The 21,059-nt window shown below is 37.3% G+C and overlaps 1 long non-coding RNA gene across 5 annotated transcripts in view; it reads right to left on the bottom strand.

The window, feature by feature from the left end:
* Nucleotides 1-21,059, bottom strand: part of LOC141581431 (uncharacterized) — a 263,107-nt gene that overhangs the window by 43,006 nt on the left and 199,042 nt on the right. For all 5 annotated transcript variants that reach the window (XR_012514030.1, XR_012514029.1, XR_012514026.1 and 2 more), the window contains one exon: nt 7,879-7,958. This is a non-coding gene — a long non-coding RNA (uncharacterized LOC141581431). The remainder of the gene's footprint in view (nt 1-7,878; nt 7,959-21,059) is intronic.

Raw genomic sequence — 21,059 nt, 5'->3', positions numbered from 1 at the left:
TTTTAAGGTAGGTATCATAGGAACAAATTATCTTAGTTTCCCTTCATCTGATGTCTTGATTTCTCCTCATTTCTGAAAGTTATTATCTCTGAACATAAGATTAGGTATTGACAACCCTTTTCTTTTAGGACTTGAGAAGTGTTGTGGCATTTTCTTCTGTTCTCCATAGTTTCTTATAATAAAAGTATTTTCATTTGAATTGTTGCTTTCTGGTAGACAAGGTATCATTTCAATCTTGCTACTTTCAAAGTGTTTTTCTTAGACTGAATTCAGTTTTCAGATGTTTGACTACGATGTGTGTTGGTGTATATTTTTTGGGTTCATCCTGCTTGGGGGTTTCTCAGCTTCTTAAACCTTTCAGTTTACATTTTTGCCAGTTTGGAAGATTTCACCCATTACATCTTTGCACACTTTTTCAGCCTGCCCTCTTTTTCCTCCCTTTCCAGGACTTCAGTGAGTACAATGTTAGACCTTTTGTTACAGTCCCACTGTTTCCTCTTTATTTTCTTCAGTCTATTTCTCTTTCTTAGATGGAGAATATTATTGTCCTGTGTTTCAGTGCACTAATATTTTCCCTTTGTCTTCTCCATTCTGCTGTTGTCTCTGTCCACTAAAATTTTTATTTCTTTTTTTTTTCTTTTCTTTTTTCAATAAGACAGAGTCTCACTTTGCCACCCAGGCTAGAGCGCAATGGCAGGATCTCCGTTCACTGCAACCGCCACCTCCCAGGTTCAAGCAATATTCCTGCTTCAGCCTCCCAATTTTATATCTGTTAACATCTTTACTGAGACTCTCTAGCTCTTTGCTGATACTTTTTGCTTTTCTGCTTGTTTCAAGCATGATTTTAATTGTTCAATAAATCATGTTTATGATGGCTGCTTTACAATACTTGTCAGATAATTCTAACATCTTTGTCATCTGGTATGGGCATCTATTGATTTCTTTTTTTATTCAGTTTGAGTTCTTCCTTGTTCTTTGTGCACTAGGGATTTTTCAATTGAAATGTGAACATTTTGTGTATTATGTTATGAAGATCTGGATCTTATTAAAATCCTCCATTTCAAATTGCTTCTTCCATCACCACTCTGGCTGGGGAGGTTGGGGCACTGCCTCATGACTGCTATGTGGGACTAAAAGTCCAGGTTCTTCACTCAGATTATTGACACCCAAGGGTATAGGCTTCTCTTTATTTTTAGGGGGAAATAAGAGTTCTGGGTCCTACTAGGTCTGCAGTAATACCTCTTTGGCAGGTAGGAGTAAGAGTACCTCATTACTGCTTTCCACATGTCCAACACTGACACCACCACAGTGCCTCATACTGCTGGCTGACAGCGAAGTCCATGGTCTCTACTGACAACATGACAAAGGCAGGGGGAGCTTGTTACCACATGATGGAAATGACAGTTCCTGCTTCTCACTCAGCGTTCAGCAGCGTTTTGGGTGCCTTGTTGCAGTTGGGAAGGTAGAAGGCTAGGCTCCCATTCAGAAAATCCTTACTGAATATGTGTTGTGTGTCAGGCATGGTTCCAAGAGTTTTGAATGTATTAAGTTATTCAATTCTTGCAACAACCCTATGAGGTAGTTACTATTATTTTAACACTGAGAGATGAAGTAACTTGCCCAAGGCCAAAAGCACAGTATCCTGGGGGAAATTCAAAGCTATAACAAGTATACGAGCAGAAAATCAGTGAAGTGGTTGTTATGAGTGGCAGTCAGGAATATTAAGGAAAAGAACAATTAAGTCCAACTACGTGGCTTGATAAAGCCTGATCTTCCCACCAAAGAAATATGCCTCATGGAAAAATGATCCGTGTGTCTGGTGCAACTGCTACACTAAACATACAAAAGATAGAAAGTGAAAACTTTTCTACAAGGTTCATTTATATGTCTCTTGTCCCCACTCATCTCAAATCGTTAGATGAAAATGTACCTTGAACTGCCTTACCGCTTGAACTTAAGAGGAGGATTTCAATAGCATTCTACTGCTGAATAAGGCAACTGAAGAGAAACTCATTCACCCTCTTCAAATGTAATTTCAGATCAAGACACTGTGCCCATTATTCAAAAACAAACGACAGCCTGCTAAGTACATGTGCTAACACATGTACTTACACACATAGGCACCTATACACACAGAGACACTGCATTCTCAAAAAGATTCAGTAACACAGAAAGAAGAAAACAGCTCTTGAGAACCAAAGAACACCTTTTAAGCAGCTGCATGGTATGAAACGTGTAATATTCAGAATGCTTCTACTTTATGCACTCAATAAAACTCAAGAAAGCATAAACCTTTAACAGTAAGAAATGTAGGAGGAAGTGGTAGTAAAGCAGGATAATTCCCTAACCCCTTCATGGGACCTGTGAAAGCTGCCTCATTTATTCAGTTCGCAACTCTGAACTCCTCATGGGAGGAAGCATATGCGTGAACGAGGCAGGAACTGGAGTGCACAGGTGCTGGAACTAGTTGGTTGCTTTGGCGCCAGCAGGGGTAAACTCCACTCACTTGGGCCTGCTGTGCTCCACCCGTCATGGGAGGTAGCATGCAGGTGAGCAGGCACAGGAGCCAGGGTGAGTTTTTTTGGGCGCTGGCAGGAGGAAACTCTGTGCAGGCCCCATGGCAGCATCTAGAGGGAGTGCTCACAACTTCTGAAGCACCAGGGGGAGTGTTACAGTGCTCTTTTAGCTCTGCCGCCGATGGACAGCTTAAGTGTTAACAGTTCAGTGGACCCTCTGCCTTTTTGTGTGAGGTGGCTGCCTTCCACCAGGGAGGGCAAAGGGTCAGTGTGATAGCTTTTTGCATCTAAACTCGTGGTTCTTGAGTTCTTGTCTGATGTCCAAGAGAAATGAGGTCACATGAATGCAAATTGAAGGATGGTAAATGTGGGAGATTTTATTGCCAATGGAGGTGGCTCTCAGTGGGAAGAGGAGTTGGAAAGGAGATGGGGCCGGAAGGTAATCTTTTCCTGGCCATCTCTGGCTGGATTTTTCTCCAAAGTTATGCTGTCAAGCTGTCCCTTTGAAGTCAAGCTGCTTCTCTCTGATGTCCAACTGTAATTTCCAACATCCAGCTGTTTCTCCCATCTGCTGGCTGACCCTGGGGTTTTTATAGGCACAGGAAAGGGCAGGGTGGGGCTATGGTGGTTTTGGGAAAGTCAACATTTTAGCAAGAAAACAGGGACGTAAGTTCTCATTTGGGGCTGCAATTTCAGGCTTGAGGGTGGGGTTTTGTTGGGGACCTTCCCTTTTCTGCCTAGAATTTCTCTGCCTCCTGTCCCTATCAGTAGGACAGCAACTGATATAACAAGGCACACCAAGACAAGCAGAAAGAAAAATGGAACTCGATGACTGCATTGAAAGGATGACCACCAGGAAGGACTGTATTGAAACTCAAAAGAGCAGAAATAAGACCATAGTGACAATAATGAAGTGCAGAGTTTAATGCTTCCTAATATTTTATCAACGATAAAATTCAGCCTGAGTAAGCCTTCTAGAATAAATTTTTAAAAATTGAAAATGAAAAAGACACTTAATATGAAGAATAAGTAATTAGAATCCAACAAACTATTAACTGAGTAAAAACTGATATAAAACATGTCCTATTCTTGCAGACTGATAGGGCTAACTACATGCTATGAAAAATCTCAGTTACCTACACATGGCCAAGTATACTGCCTAGGCTTTTAAGAACAAATAAGTATAATTATAAATATAAAAATTAAACAAAATACATGATGCCTACCCCCCAAAATCACTCTGACCATAGAAATTGTCCTCTATTGTACAATATAAAAACTAGAAGATGACATGTAAAGAGTAATATCTCTATATTTCAGATAAAATATTTGTTACCCAAGAATTCTATATTCAAAACATTATTGTTTAATTGTACTTATGGGCATATTTAGATATTCAGAGGGTCAAAAAATATACCATCTATATTAAGATAGACTACCACAACCAAGACATGAATTACATTTGGAGAAACCGTGGTAGGAAAGACATGGTTTACAGCATTGAAAACATTTAAATATTGATTTGTTCAAAAATATCACAAATATGTATAGAAAGTAGACTATAGCTACTAAATTAAGATCCATAAATGGATGTTGAAGAGAAGATACATAATGTAAAGAACAATTTGGTTATACACCTGAGCCTTAAATTACAGTACACAAAACTTGTCAAGAAGCACGGAGAGGAGAGATGGAAGAAAGGAAAAGTATAATAGGCTGCTTCTCTATTATATTTGTGGCAGTAATATTTTACAGTTTATACTAAAAATTAGAATATGTTCAAATCCTTTAAAATAATGGTGTGTTATTAACATCATTTAAAGCAGTCTGTGTTTTTCTTAATTACAGGCAGATCTTGTTTTAATACACTCCACTTTTTTTTTTTTTTTTTTTTTTTTTTTGCACTTTTCAGATATTGGGTTTTTTTACAAAGTGAAGGTTTGTGGTAACCCTGCAAGTGAGTCTATCAGCATCATTTTTTGAGTGGCATGTGCTTATGTCATGTCCCTGTGTCAGCATTTTTTAACAAATAAAATATTTCTAAAATAAGATAGGTACATTGTTATATTTTAGATATAATGCCATTGCATACTTAATAGACTACAATGTCATGTAAACACAATTTTATGTGCACTGGGAAACCAAAAACTTTGTGTGATTCACTTTATTGTGATAATCACTTTATTGTGGTGGTCTAGAACTGAGCCCACAATATCTTTGAGGTATACTTGCACTAAAAAATATACATATACTTCATATAAAAATAATAGAAAACAAGTGAATAGAATATAAGACTTAAATACTAAGTAATCATAAAATATTAAAGTGAAATCATGCTTGTGAATATAAATAGGTCAAATTATTTTTATAGATGCCAGCTATATTCATAGTGTGTGAGAAAAACAAAACCCATTCTTGTGCAGTATGTAAAAGATGAATCTAAAATGAGGTGATTCCAACGGGCTCATGTTAAAAGCATGGATAAATATTGATCAAATAAATGTATTCAAAGTCCTCCAGTGCTCAAAATGTCAATATACTAGTAGTCTTTTTCTTTTATATTGGCAAAAGTACAATCCATAAACAAGATAAAAGTTTCAAAACTTTTTGTGATGAAAACTGTCACCAACATATACTATAAATAGTGATAAATGTAATTAACTGAAAAATTGTGAACAATTTTGATGTACTTCAATAATTATTTGGTTATTGACAAGGAGATGGAGAAACAAAAAGATAGTAATGATTGTTTTACATAAACTGTATAATTTTGAATCATACAAAATGAGGATATACATTTTTTTAGTATCATAGCTTGCAAAAGTTGATTATATATTAAACCACAGGAAATGTAAGCAATTCTAAAAGAAAAAATATATACATATTTTTAATAACAGCAATAAAACCAGAACTGAATAGTAAAATTTAAAACATACAGCAATTGTCATTGACAGGTTAATGACAATGCTGTCATTTATGACAACATTGTCGTTGACAGGTTAAAGTAAAACTAAAAACTTTTGCAATTATGGTTGGTTTAGAACTAATTAAAATGAGTAATAAAACTTTATAAAAGATGATTTAGGCTGAACATGGTGGCTAATGCCTGTAATCCCAACACTTTGGGAGGCCGAGTGGGGTGGACTGCTTTAGGTCAGGAGTTTGAGACCACCTTGGCCAACATGGTGAAACCCCATTTCTACTAAAAAACAAAAATTAGCTGGGTGTTATGGCAGGCTAGTAATATCAGCTACAAGGGAGGCTGAGGCTGGAGAATTGCTCTAACCCAGGAGGTGGAGGTTGCAGCAAGCTGAGATCACACCATTGCATTCCAGCCTGGGCAACAGAGCAAAACTCCATCTCAAAAGAATAAATAAACACAAATTTTAAAAAGATGTTTTAAAAGGAATTTAGAGATAATTCCATGATGTTAACACAAAGGAAAGGATGGAAAAATGAATAAATTTACCATTTAATTGGAATAGACAAAAGTATATATCAAATATCTATGTGTATACAGACATATGAAAGTCAAGGGGAAAAATTGATAAATATGTAAGCAGAAATCAGTGGATCACGAAAATGATACCAGCAAGCAATTTCAAAAACAAATGAAGAAAACTTACCATGATCACAAAACTAATATGTACTTTAAAGATGTAAAAACTTTCTAATATTAGGGGTATTAGGATAATTAATAACATCAACAGGCCAAAGGAGAAAAAATATGACACCATTGTGATAGATGACAAAAATTTATTTGATGAAGGCCATTGCTATTTGTATTAAATATTCCTCAGTGAAGTAGAAGTAGAAAGACATTTCTTAACTTCTTTAAAATAAATGTCTTATTTCAATAGCTAAATTATACTCACTGTTAAAATATTAGAGCTATTACCATTAAAACTGGGGAAAACATTGATGCCCACTGTCACCAATATCATATAACATTGTTTTAGATGTTCTAATAAATTTAAAAAGATAATAAAATAATCTAGAAGCATATATTACCATCAGTGAAGATACACATGACTTGCTGAATCAAAGAGATTTACTGAAATATCTTATAGCACTTGAAATTTAATATAATTCATCCAATAAATTCAATAATGATTGGTTAGAAAAATACACACACATACACATACACACACACAAACACACACACACACACACACATCAGCTAATTCCAGTGTATAAAACAGAGTAATATAAAGGACTAAAGACCCCATTCCCGTTAGCAACCAAAAATATAAAATATTTGCAAAAAAATTAACTATATATATTCTAGTCTTCTCTGAAGAAAATGAGAAAAATAAAGAAGGTACATAAAGAAAGTGAAACAAAAATACAGTTGGAAAAAAACTTAGTATTATAAAGATATTAATTATTCATAAACCATTTTACATTCCCTGTGACTTCAATATTTTGCAATTTTTCCCCATTACTAGAAATCAACAGATTTTGAAAAAGAAATGAGAGAGAGTTATTGTACCAGTTGAAATTTTAAAATAGTGTAAAGATACAATTGCTTTAACTCTGTGATGTGGTTCAAGAATAGACAGACCAAAATGAGGAAATGCTTGTTGTACGTATATGGCAAAAGTAAGAGGTTAGTATATAAAGAGTTTTTATAAATTTTAATATAAAAATTAGTATCTCAATAGAAAAAAATGAACAAAGATCCCTAGCAAACATGTATAGAAAGATGAAACTCAAAGATGAAATAACATGTTATGTCCAACATAACAATTATGAAAATGCAAATTATTAATTTTATACTATTTTATTTTGACATATTGGCAATTTAAAAAAGATGATAACGTTTTGTTTGTAGTAAGGTATGGTGATATAATTAAGCATAAAGATTGTTAGAATTTGTTGGAAGTACTTGGGCAACATATACACAAACACTTAAAAATTATCTTTGTCATTGACTAAGTAATTTTGTGTCCAGAAATTTACCAAAAGAAAACAATCAAATGAGAACCCTCTTACACAGTTTTAAGATAAATTAAACATTTAAAGCTATGTAATTTCTATATTTAGATATAAATAATTTATTTTTATAAGAAAAATTTGCAAACAATTTTAATTACTTTTCAAAGTAATTTAAAAAATAGTTTGGTGTTTTATTATTATTATTATTATACTTTAAGTTCTGGGGTACACGTGCAGAATGTGTAGGTTTGTTACAATAGGTATACATGTACCATGGTGGTTTGCTGCACCCATGAACCCCTCATCAACATTAGGTATTTCCCCTAATACTCTCATTCCTCTAGTTCCCCACCCCTTGACAGGCCTGTTGTGTGATATTCCCCTCCCTATATCCATGGATTCTTATTGCTCAACTCCCACTTACAAGCGAGAACATGTGGTTCTTGGTTTTCTGTTCTTGTGTTCGTTTGCTGAGAATGATGGTTTCCAGCTTCATCCATGTCCCTGCAAAAGACATAAACCCATCCTTTTTATGGCTGCATAGTATTCCATGGTGTATATGTAACACATTTTCTTAATCCAGTCTATCATTGATGGGCATTTATGTTGGTTCCAAGTTTTTCCTACTGTGAATAGTGCTGCAGTAAACATGTGTGCATGTGTCTTTATAGTAGAATGATTTATAATCCTTTGGGTGTATACACAGTAATGTGATTGCTGGATCAAATGGTATTTCTGGGTCTCTGTGTAGTCATTGACAATCATTCTTTTAGAAGACCTATTTAATAAGAAATAGAAAACAATTGATTTTTTTCAGGAAATAACATTTTTTAGCATTAATATTCAGGCTAATTATTTTCTATATACTACATTTTCTTAAGAGACCTGTTTTGTTGAATGATAAGAATGTTTGAGAATGAATTTATCAATTGCCTCAAAGTATTACGTTTCTCACATGTGCTTAAAATCAATTTGTCCTCTAGCTCTGTTCATAATACCATTACAATTCTGTTTATTGAATTTGTAATACTCTATCCATGAAGAAAGAGTATGCTAAAGTTTAATCTCAGTCTAGATTTTATATAGAATTCCAAAGAGTTTGAAATATTTAAGAATGGATTTATAAAATTTAACTTAAGTTACAATAACTGGCAAATGAAAGTATGTGAGTAAAAGGATACCCAGGATATTCTAAATGACTTGTGCGTGGTATGGTTTCTTCTACTAAAAGAGATTAGGAACTGGTTTTCGTTTGTGTGCAGCATGGAATTCTCCACTGGGTTCTGTGACTCTCATGCACTTTATTTATTGTCCATGCATTGTTCATAACAATTTGAAAAGTGAGTGGGTTAGTGTGAAGTCCTTAAGAACAGGATCTTCGTGTCTTACTCATTTTTGCATTTCAACACCCAGCAATTGCTTGGCATCTAGTAGTTACTCAATGTTCATTTGCTAAAATCAGTGTAAAAATGATGTGTAGATAGTATATTCTTATTTGTGTTCTTGTTTAGAGGTATAAGAAAATTGGAACACATTTCAACACTTCTAAGATATAAGAATTTTCACACCCTATGATAATGGTTTTGTTTTTGCTACATTTTAATCTGGGTTATTCAGAAATTGGAAAGAGCTTGATGTTCTGTGAATATTCTTACCAGACCAAAAAACTTTTAAAAGTTACTCTTTTTTGTCTCTCAAAAGACTGGATGTTTTGATCTAATTCGTGGTTGTTTGTTTATTGAATATTGAAGGAAAGTTACTAAAAAGCTCGTTGTGATTATAGGCTGCAGAATGAATTCAATTTAGATTCGAACGTATTTCTCTTTGCTTTGGGGATGTATTTATATAAACATTGCTTTGTGAAAAAAAATTGGCAGTGGTGTGTTTATAATGAAAATAATTCATTATATTTATTGAAATCATATCTTCTGTAGTGGCAACATCCTTAGGGAGGGGAGGGAAGATGGTACTCATTAGATACTTTTCTTCATTTGTGAGCCAGACAGTATATTAGTTTTATCCAATTGCCATCTGCCATCCGTTTTGTATATAGTATGCCTAAGGAGCTCACTCCATATAAGGGTCTAGAAGATAAAGGTAGACCATATTGTATTTATATTTGTAAATACTTTATGCATTAAATTACAAATATTTATGTGCCATTAAGGTCTGAATAAAGGAAATACAGAGTTGAAACAGACATGCCTCTCTTGCTCAAAGCTGGGGGTTGAGGATAACGTTTGGCTGGAAGCGTGGTTCATTTGTGTGTGTAGTTGCATTTGTCATAACTATGTGAATGTGTCACTTTGATTTCATTTACCATTAATTTGCTCAGTACCACTTGCAAAGTAATAGCAAAGAGTTTCTGTACAATTGGGTATGTTTAAGAGTGCACTGTGGAAATACACATGGTGTAGATTCAATGATGCAATAGACCTAATGAGGAAATATACATTTAATCCATTAAAAATACTTAAAGAATTAAAAATTTATAAAGTGAAATTATGTAATGAGGTTACACAATAACTGGAGCAATACATTCTGTCAACACAAGTGGCACACATCAGTTTTGAAATGCAAAGGACAGAATTGTTTGAGATTTTTGCAGCTGCGTACTTTCAATCATACATAGCAATATGTGCTACAAAATCTATTTTTTACTCAAAAGAATCTACATAGACTCACAGGAAAAGTAGTGTTCAGTTTGAAATCTTGAAAATAATAGCCTCAATGTTAAATGCTAATTGACAAATTATTTTTAATCTCTAGGGAGGCAGGAATAAGGTGATGTTAATAGAACTGCTGGAATTGAGTGGATTTTAGTAGTGCTATTACAGCATGACAAAGATCTGGGCGTGTGCATATGTTTGTGCGTGTGTGTGTGTGTGTGCACATGCATGTGAGTGTGCATGTGTAGGCAACATGGCACTCAAGAAAATGAAAGGAAATGAGCCAGAAATGTCTCACATTTTGTTGGCATCTGTGGAGTGTCGCCATATGAGAACCATATGACTGCTGGCAGATTGGCATGTCAGCTCAGGCATGTAAAACTTGACCGCACTGAGCTCAGGGTTTATCAGTTTATAACAGGAATATTGATACAACTTTCACTGCACTCCTTTTTGTGCAAGGACATTTTACCTTTCCTGATGCCTTCATTCCCAATTGGACCCTTTGAAACTTTCTCCAAGCAGAAATAATGCATATCATTATTTTACCCAATGAAAGGTACACGTTTATAATAAATGTAAATAAAATTATTTGTTTAAATATATTAATGCATATTTAATATAATATATTAATAACACATGCTATATATTTAAATTTATGTAAATATGTATATAGTTCATAGAAAATGAGCTACTGAAGACAGTGGCAACAGGAGCAACATTTTATGTGGGAAGCTGGCTTTTACCTTCATGTATCCATAAGTGCTGAGCACCATGTTCTGCTCTGAGCTAGAGATGGGATTTTAGATGCCTCTTTTCATATGGTAACTGAGGTGGACTAGAAGGTGGGACTGTAAACTTTCCTCTCAGTTGTGATGAGGAGGCCCACGTTGGCATGGTCTATACTTTCCACAAGTGGAAACTGTTGATGAGTTGCATCTTCAGTAGCTTTGAGCAGGAAGAAGATAGTCTTAATTATTGATATCTTCAGGGTAAAAGAATAGAGGGTGTGAAAAGAAACAGTCTCCATCTACACTGTTCAAGAGGAAATTGCCTTCTGTTGGAAACAGTCTTTACCGGTCTGCTTTTTAATGAGTGGCTTTTTTGAAATAGAGTGTTCCATTTAATTTTCAGAGCCAGGGAAGAGAGAACAGACAGGATATTAATCCATGTTTCATTGAGTCTACTAAAATTGTGATATTTCTGGTTATTGGAATGATTTAAAAATGGAGATGACAAAACTGAGGCCTAGTCCTGACGAAAGTGTCGAGTGGGTGCCTATGACATGCTCCTGAGCAGCGCTGGGCCTCACTTTTTCAGGCTTCCTCGTTTCAGCACAAGGCGGCAGAGGGTTTCACGTGCAGGTGCTCACCAAGAGCAACCATTTGCACCCCACATTGCATCCTCGGCACTTTCTTCATCCTTGCTTTGTGGCCTTGGCCCCCCCTCCAAAGTCCAATTGCCAGTAAAATCCCAATTGCATGGGAGGAGGTGGGGAAACACCCCAGTCTTCCTGTTCCTGCGTGGAACAATTTTGAGGCACCTCCTCCACACTTCCTCAGAGAACCCCTAGAAATACTGCGCTGGTTCATTAGCTACCTTTTACTGGCGTCTTGCCATTCCCAGTATCATTGTCCCCACTACCTCACTATCATTTCTTGGGATCAAATTTGAGTGAACTGCTTGTACTGAAAATGTTATCTCAGACTCTGCTTCCGGGAGAATCCGCAGTAAGATAGGAAGTGTGTCTTGCATGTCCGCGCCCCTCTTAAATCCTCTTTGGGAGCATCTATCACCAGATGTGACTTGCATCCCATAACCAACATGAATTTCAGCTCCATGATCCTGCCCTCTTTAGTCGTCTCCCAGCTCTATACTTCACCCAATTTTTGCACATTTTATAGAGATGTCTCCATTTTATTTTGGTTTAATTCCCTTAGAGATTGTGAATTCTTCTGGATAAAATGTCCTTTAAGCATGTGCTCAAAAGTCATTGATGGGCTACTTAATCTATGCCATTTGATATATCACACTGATGCTTTATCAAAGCCTTAACTCAAAGTAGTGAGTCCATTGGTAGGAATTTGGGTTCCTTCCAACTCCTGTCAAAGAGGACGACACCAATGTTGCTGACACAGGGAACTTGTCCTGCCAACACCCTTCTGCAAGAAACAAATCCCCAAATGTATGTATGAATCGAATGGCAAACAGGAGTGCATAATGAAATGCATGATTCAAGTATTATTATGTGAATTTTGTTTATTCAAGAAAATCTTGTTAGAATTATTGACTATAGCACCTGATACAGGAAAACGCAAAATTATAAGGTTGGCTAAGGAATGATTCTATGCACTGCAAAAAAGTTTCTGTGCTTTACAAAACGTTGCCTCTTTTATGGCACTCTTTACAATATGAGTATACAATACACGATTTCCTACAATTATTTCCCATACAGGTGAATGCTCCTTGAGGTGTGGGGACCAGCTTGTCCATTTTTTATTTCTATCTAATCCTTTGCTTAGATCAGACATTTGGCAAACATTGGTGGAGATAAATGTGAAATACCTAAACACTTCTGTTAAGTATTTATATAACATTAATTACTTAGCAAATTGTGTTTTGGGTTGAATGAGTGATCTCAGAGTGGAATTTAAAATAGTATTGTTGTACTGTAAGCTGAAGAATTCTTAGAAACAACATATAATTTTTGAGCTAGACTGCAGGAAGGCCATATTGAGCATCATATAATAGTCAGAAGAACTGATTGGGAAGCCAAGCAGACAGGGGCTTCAATCCTGGTTCTGCCAATTAAGAGCTGGATGGCCTTGGAGAATTCACCTAATATCTCCAAACCTCATCTTAAAACTTGGATATCAGTGATGGTCATTTAAAGTGTTTTCATTTCCCTGCCACCGCACAACTGGTGGGTGATATATCTGGGTCAAGAATCTAGGTTAATGATTTTCAAACCACATTCTTTTGATTGTAAAACACTAGGTCAAAATAAACATCTCTGAAATTACAGTTGTAGTCAATGAGAACACAAGATTTAATACAACGAACTGATATTTGTCTAAGACACAACTATGGCCCCAAATTTCCTCCAATTGATCTAGCCTTATCTGGAGACCCAAAGATGATTAGGTCTGGTGAATGATAACCTTAAGGATTCTATATGGGGCCTCAAGAAACCAATTTGTGTCTTCTACCACATAATAATGTCATTGGATGTCTCCTCCCTTAAGAAAGTGCCAGTTTAAATAATGTCTTTGGGAAGACAAAAATGGTACACTCAGCCCCACTGCTTGAACTGCCACAGCCATGGGCACTGTGGTCTATGGTGACAGCTGATATAGCCACTGTTATGCAGCAGCCCTTTGTACCACTGCCTCAGAATGGATTGCACAAGGCCCAGGATCTGCTAACATCATAGATAAATTTCACATTGCTGTTTATCCCACCTACCAAGAGGATAATCACTTCTAACTATGAGCTGGACTTCAGTTTTTTTTTGTCTGAATTAAGGTTTCCTATTGGTATCTAACCTGTAGTGGGTGCAATTCAAGTCTGTTCTGATGATGCAAAATTAATCTAGAAATCAGGAGCAAATATTTTTAAAGTGTCTCTGTGACAGTGGGTCTCAACCTGGTTGCACATTAGAATCAGACAGGGATGTATTAACAACTGCTGATGTCTGGGTCCCACTCAGAGCCAGTAGTCTCAGGCACTTCTTATTTTATTAAAGCTCCCACTTATAATTTGAGAGCACTTAATCTTACATGCACTCAGGGTTAAAGACCACTAGTCTAGGAGGATAATTTTATATGACCTTTCCTCTCACTGCCAGTTCAAGGAACAGGATGCCCTAGTGACATTGCCTTAAGGAGTAGTGTTGCCTTTACCTTGAAGCTGACTTCCTGTAATATGATCTGGTTCTGTGTCCCTACCCAAATCTCATCTTGAATTATACTCCATTAATTCCCACATGTTGATGGGGGGACTTGGTGGGTGATAATTGAATCATGGAACAACTTCCTCCATACTACTCTTGTGATAGTTAATAAGTCTCATGCGATCTGATGGTTTTATAAGGAGTTTCTGCTTTCACTTTTCTCTCATTCTCTCTTGCCACCTTTTGCTTTCTGTCATGACTGTGAGGCCTCCCAGCCACACAGAACTGAGTTTATTAAACCTATTTTTCTTCCTAGTCTCAGGTATGTCTTTATCAGCAGCATCAGTAGTAGCAGAGTTGAATGCTGCTGAAAAGATACCTGAAAATGTGGAAGCAATGTTGGAACTGGGTCACAGGCAGAAGTTGGAACCGTTTGGAGGGCTCAGAATAAGACAGAAAAATGTGGGAAGGTTTGGAACTTCCTAGAGACTTGCTGACTGGCTTTGCCCAAAATGCTGATAGTAATATGGACAATAAAGTCCAGGTTGAGTTGGTCTCAGATGGAGATGAAATTCTTGGGAACTAGAGCAAAGGTGACTCTTGGAATGCTTTAGCAAAGAGGCTGGCAGCATTTTGCTCCTGCCCTAGAGATTTGTGGACCTTTGAACTTGAGAGGGATGATTTAGGGTATCCAGTAGAAGAAATTTCTAAGCAGCAAAACATTCAAGAGGTGACTTGGGTGCTGTTATAGAAATTAATTTTTATAAGGGAAGCAGAGATTAAAAGTTCAGAAAATTTGCAGCCTGACTATGCGATAGAAAACAAAATCCCATTTTTTGAGGAAAAATTCAAGTTGGCTGTAGAAATTTGCATAAGTAACAAGCAGCCAAATGTTAATCCCCAAGTTGATGGGAAACATGTCTCCAGGCCATGTCAGAGGCCTTCAGGACAGCCCCACCTATCACAAGGCCAGAGACCTAGAAGGAGAAAATGGTTTTGAGGACCGAGCCCAGGGTTCCCCTGCTGTGTGCCGCCTAGGGACATGGTGCCCTGAATCCCAGCTGCTCAATCTGTGGCTGAAAGGGGACAATGCAGAGCTCAAAATGTGGCTTCAGAGGGTACAAGCCCTAAGCCTTGGCAGCTTCCATGTGGTTTTGAGGCTGCAGATACACAGAAGTCAATAACTGGGGTGTGGGAACCTCCACCTAGATTTCAGAGGATGTATAGGAATGCCTAGATGTCCAGGCAGAAGTTTGCTGCAGGGGCAGGGTCCTCACGGAGAACCTCTGCTGGGGCAGTACGGAAGGGGGATGTGGGGTTGGAGCCCCCACACAGAGTCCCTACTGGGGCGCTGCCTAGTGGAGTTGTGAGAAGAGGGCTACCAGTTCTCCAGACTCCAGAATGGGAGATCCACTGACAGCTTGCACCATGCACCTGGAAAAGCTGCAGACATTCAACACCAGCTGCTGCAAGCAGCTGGGTGGAAGGCTGTACCCTCCAAAGCCACAGGGGTGGAGCTGCTCAAGACCATGGAAACCCACCGCTCGTGTCAGTGTGACCTGGATGTGAGACATGGAGTCAAAGGAGATGATTTTGGAACTTTAAGATTTGACTGCCCCCCTGGACTTTGGACTTACATGGGGTCTGCAGCCCCTTTGTTTTGGCCAATTTCTCCCATTTGGAACTGCTGTATTTACCCAATGCCTGTACCCACATTTTATCTAGGAAATAACTAACTTGCTTTTGATTTTAAAGGCTCATAAGTGGAAGGGTCTTGCCTTGTCTCAGATAAGACTTTGGACTGTGAACTTTTGTGCTAATGCTGAAATGAGTTAAGACTTTGGGGGACTGTTGGGAAAGTGTGATTGGTTTTGAAATGTCAGGACATGAGATTTGGTAGGAGCCAGGGGTGAAATGATATGGTTTGGCTCAGTGTCTCCACCCAAATCTTGTCTTGAATTGTACTCCCATAATTTCCACATGTTATAGGAGGGATCCAGTGGGAGATAATTGGCTCATGGAGGCAGTTTCCCCCATGCTGTTCATGTTGTAGTAAATATGTCTCCTGAGATCTGATGGTTTTATAAGGCGTTTCCATTTTCACTTCTCTCTCATTCTCTCTTGCTGCCACCATGTAAGAAGTGCTTTTCACCTTCCACCATGATTTTGAGACCTCCCCAGCCACTTGGAACTGTGAGTCCATTAAATCTATTTTTCTTCCCAGTCTTGGGTATAAATTTATCAGAAGCATGAAAATAGACTAATACACTCTGTTACTCAAAGTGCTGGGCTCTGAAGTTTCAATTTGCTTTGGCAGGTGAGCTTCAGCAATTAGAGAAGAATCTCAGGCAGTTGGACTTTTTATTTATTTTCAGAGAATCAAACCCATCTGCACACTCAGTGCTTAAAGTTGCAAAACACTGAGAGTTGTAAAACCTTCTGTGAGTAATGGGAATTTTGACTTGGTTTGCAGAACTCTATGTACCAGAAGTATGCTGGAGAAAGCCTGATGCTTTGATTAATCTTTCTAAAAGATGCTATCAGGAATAATTATACGAATTCAAGATATCATTGGATCCTTTTTTGCCCATTCCCTTCTTCTTTCTAGCAAGATGATGCCTTTTCATCCATTCTCAGTAGAAACAATGAGGACACGTGTGTGTTTCAGTGATCCTCTTCTAAACTGGACATAATTGAGCCACCCTGTTTGTTCATATTTACTCACTTCTTACTCAGAGTAGATCTGAGGACTTTATACCTCCTTGTTGGCAATCTCCCCCATATTGAGGAGTCTTTGTCCACCCTTATCAACCCCAGCAAAACAGACAAGTCCCTACGCTTATCATGGCCTATAGTTGGCCTGAATCTGTAACAGAAAGGACCTTCCAGCCTTTTGCATTAAAAGTTTGAGTTTTGTGAGTAAACCCATTCACAATTCAGAAAGATCAAGATACTTCCTTTTGGAAGAAAGATGAAGTCATATTGCAACAAAAATCTGCCTCTAAAAAAGCTGTTTCTAAAAAATCTGTTCAATATGTATCAAAGAATCAAATTACACCCATCTGGAGAGATACATATGAAAAAAAGAAGCCCTGCGTTAAACAGCAAACCACATCTATAGTGCTTCTTAGCAGCAAACAAAGAAATTCTAGATATATCAACAGGCAGGGCAGGGCCTCTTTTGATTAAAAAGTACTTACAGGAAAAGGACAAATCAAGCTCTTTTAGCCTTTAAGGTTCTTTTCATAAGGTGGGAACAGGGGGCAGCTGTGCATTCTGAGTAATTCAGATGGAAAAAAAAATCATTTTTGGTGGCCTGCTGATGGCTTTGAGTGAGAGCAGATTTCCATGCAGGAATGATCTATGGGCCAAGGATTACACCCCTTTTTGCTCACACAAGGACTGATTGCATGGCTCACAGCTGGAGTCAATCCAGATTTCTGTTTAATTAAATAGGAGCCATCATTCTGTTGCATTACATCAAAGCCCAGGAAGGTGACATGGAGGTGAAATGGCAAATGTAAATTTTTACTTCTTAGATTCTTAGTGAAGGGATAAAAATTCTGGTTTGCAGCAGGGTTTGTTTGTGAGAAAAGAATATAAATATAATTGAGACATCTGTGACTGTTTTAATTTCCCATCAGGATCATCCTTCATAAAATCATATATTTTTCTGGGGCAGGAAGCTTAGTAGGGTAAACCTAAAAAGATATTGGTAAAGCAATTCTTGCCTTCAAGAAAAATCCACTGAGTGCCACTTATTCAAATGGCATTACAAATAATACTATAGTGGGCCATCCAAGAATGAATGAGGTTTGCTTAAAAAGAATACTGTAAATATACTGCTTACATGGGTTAACAATTTTGGTTACCAGAATGTTTATTATACTTGTCATTTGGAAGACAGATATTTATCAAAACCAATGTATGAATAAATATGTTTACACTGAAATTCAAAGGAACACAAGATGATTCTCCCACTTTAAAGTAAGTTATATGTATAATTTAGTACAACTAGCTTTAACATAATACCAGTATATCATATATCAAACAGAAACTTCTATAAATGTGATTCTCAAATTAATCATCTTTTCACTAAGTGATTATAGAATCCCTTCCCAAGGTATGGCTAAAGGAAACCTTTCTACTAGAGGAATTTCTCCACCCCCACATTTTTTGGGCCATGCCAATGTATTCTGTACCATTTGTGATACAATAGAGAGGTGCAAATAGTCACTTCCAGGTAACGAGGTTTTTATTATTGGTTTAAGAAAATTCTCAGTCTCTGTCTGCATTTGCTCATATTTCTGAATTTAGGTACAGTCTTCATTAACTGTAGAAATGGTAGATTTGTGTGAAGATTGCAATTAGGTTTGCCTTTCTTTAAGGTACTCTGCAAAATGGCATCTGCAATAGATTGCCCTAACTGAGGGTTTCTTTGTTTGCACAACACTGTGGCTCTTCACTTATTTTTCTCTAATCTGAAAGCTGAAATCACCACTACACTTTAACGCTGAGTAAAAATTTTTCTTCTTCCTGGTTTTGTCAGAGAATAGAAATGAGAAAAACATGAGAAAAAACAGAATAAATGACTTAAGATAAAACCACGGGCAGTATGGTTGTTCCTGGCAACACCATTACCTACTACCTATCTGCTAGAGCAGTTGAAAGTGTGCATTTCAAAGGCCACAGGCCCAGTTTAATTTCCAAAACCACCATTCACAATCTGTGTGATCTTGAGCAAGTCATTTCACCTCTTTGGATCTGAGTTTACTCATTTATAAAATAGGGGTGATGATACCTGTAATTACCTGGGAAGAAAGAAATTCACAGCAAGTCTGTAACTAAGTTTCTCCCTCCTTCAAGGATGTTTCAGGCAATTCTTCCCTGACCATAAAACATACAGGCGTACAGGCAATTTTTTTTAATAGTTGGAAGACAATTAGAGAGAGTGTGGGGGTCTATTATCTTCTAAGTTCTTACCTAGCAAGGCTTCTAAAGGAACACATGTGTTCTGTGTAGACTGCTTGTTAAAAATTTGCCTGTAAATTATATATTTATAAGTCACAACTCCAGTAAAAATTGGAAAATGAGAACTAACATGGACTCTCCAGTTTCGTGACTAAGGAGATAGGAAAACAGAGACACCCGAAAATCAGCAGTTTCTGTGGGCGTACTTCACACATGATGAACGTCACTATGTTAATTCAAAACCAGAATTCATCTCAATGCAGAAAAAAGTCCCATAGTTCAGGGACTCCCAGATCCTGACTCTGCATCAGTGACTGCTACTTCTTTCTTGTTTCTACCACTGATCATTAGAAAGGCTCAGATAAAGTTGGGTTAAAGTTGAACTCACTTTTACTTAAAGTGGGTGTGTGTGGGTCAGTGAATTTCCTTGTAGGATTATTGCAAGGAATTAAATGAGTTAATATATGAAAAGCTCTTAGAATGGGGTCCACAAACTATTATGCAACTTATATTAACACTGTTATTATTTCATAATTTCATAGAACATTATTAGATGTTGGATGTGAGTGTTAGAAATGCAAATAGTCTCTTTCCATGAGTAATTTAAATTAAGGGGAAAGGCACGCAGAACAACCACTATAATATGGATAAATAACATAGAAACCTAGAAGTTTCATGAACTATCGAAAGGGCAGATTTGCATGATGATTGCAATTAGGTTTGCCTTTCTTTAATGTACTCTGCAAAATGGCATCTGTAATAGATTGCTCTAACTGAGGGTTTCTTTGTTTGCACAACGCTGTGGCTCTTTACTTATTTTTCTCTAATCTGAAAGCTGAAATCACCACTACACTTTAACGTTGAGTAAAAATTTTTCTTCTTCCTGGTTTTGTCAGAGAACAGAAATGAGAAAAACCCTGAGGAAAAAAACAGAATGAATGACTTAAGATAAAACCACAGGCAGTATGTTTGTTCCTGGTAACTATACCGGAACATGGAAACTTCTAGGTTTCCATGTTAATTCTTGGAGGTCTTAGTTTGGATTTCCTCAGGGAGGAGACCCTCAGACAAATAACTGAATACAAGTAGCTTCTTTTGGAGGTGATACTAGGAAACAGCAGTAGGGGAAATGAAACAGGGAAAGCAAAAACGTTCAATAATGGGTAAATGACCACAAATTTCCACTGTGAATAATTGTGACTTATTCCCACTGGGCAACTCAGGGAGCCAGTGTAGAACGTTAGCCTCAGAGTTACCTCCACCACGGAAGTGAGGAAGCTGGTGTATTTCTACACTGGCTCCTATCAGTCATTGGTCGAGAGCTGCTAGGGGTTGAGAAGGAGGAGGTAATTGTCTGGTACTTCCTGCCTTCCCTGGCAGGGCAGCATCAGCTCAGAGAAGGCCCTCAGGCAAAGAAGCACAGAAGCTGACAGTTGGCTCTGGGCCAGTACACCTACAGCAGAAAGGCTGGGAGGGATACTGACGAACCGTGGACTGGGGCTGCTATATTCCACACTGCTGGCGTTTTATTCCTGAAAATAAGAGGACAATCCCAGTTGAAAGATTTAAGACCTGATTTAAAAGGGTAGGGTGGATGAAACTGAAATTAGGAGATATATACGAAAGTTCTCAAAAATAATCGTTTCTGGAAACAAAACAATAAAACTGTTATACGAAGTAAAATGTCAATACTTTATGTATTATTTTATGTTAGCACAATTAGTAATTCTGTGCTCAGTAATATTAACTTTCATTTGTCTGTACTATGGATGAGAATTATTTGTATCTTCATCTGTGGTCTGGTTTGCTCAGTTGATTATTTCTTTATTATCAATTATATGTGCAGTTATTTCATAACATCATTGCATCTGGTCTGATTTTATGACCTGGGAGTTGCCTCCTGCTTTGGGAACCCACTTCATGTCTTGGGGATCTACTTTCTGTCTCCTGAATTTCACTTCATAAAACCATGTCATTCATTGCCCTTGTCTTCCACCTCCTTAATCTTATCTCAGTAAGTATCAGCATCCATGTTTTAGCTTCACTTGTGGCAAACTCCACCAAAGAACTGCT

Source organism: Saimiri boliviensis, chromosome 15 (assembly GCF_048565385.1).
Source record: "Saimiri boliviensis isolate mSaiBol1 chromosome 15, mSaiBol1.pri, whole genome shotgun sequence".
NCBI classification, from domain to species: domain Eukaryota; kingdom Metazoa; phylum Chordata; class Mammalia; order Primates; family Cebidae; genus Saimiri; species Saimiri boliviensis.
Note: the sequence above shows the minus strand (reverse complement) of the source record. Positions and strands in the feature narration are given on the sequence as shown.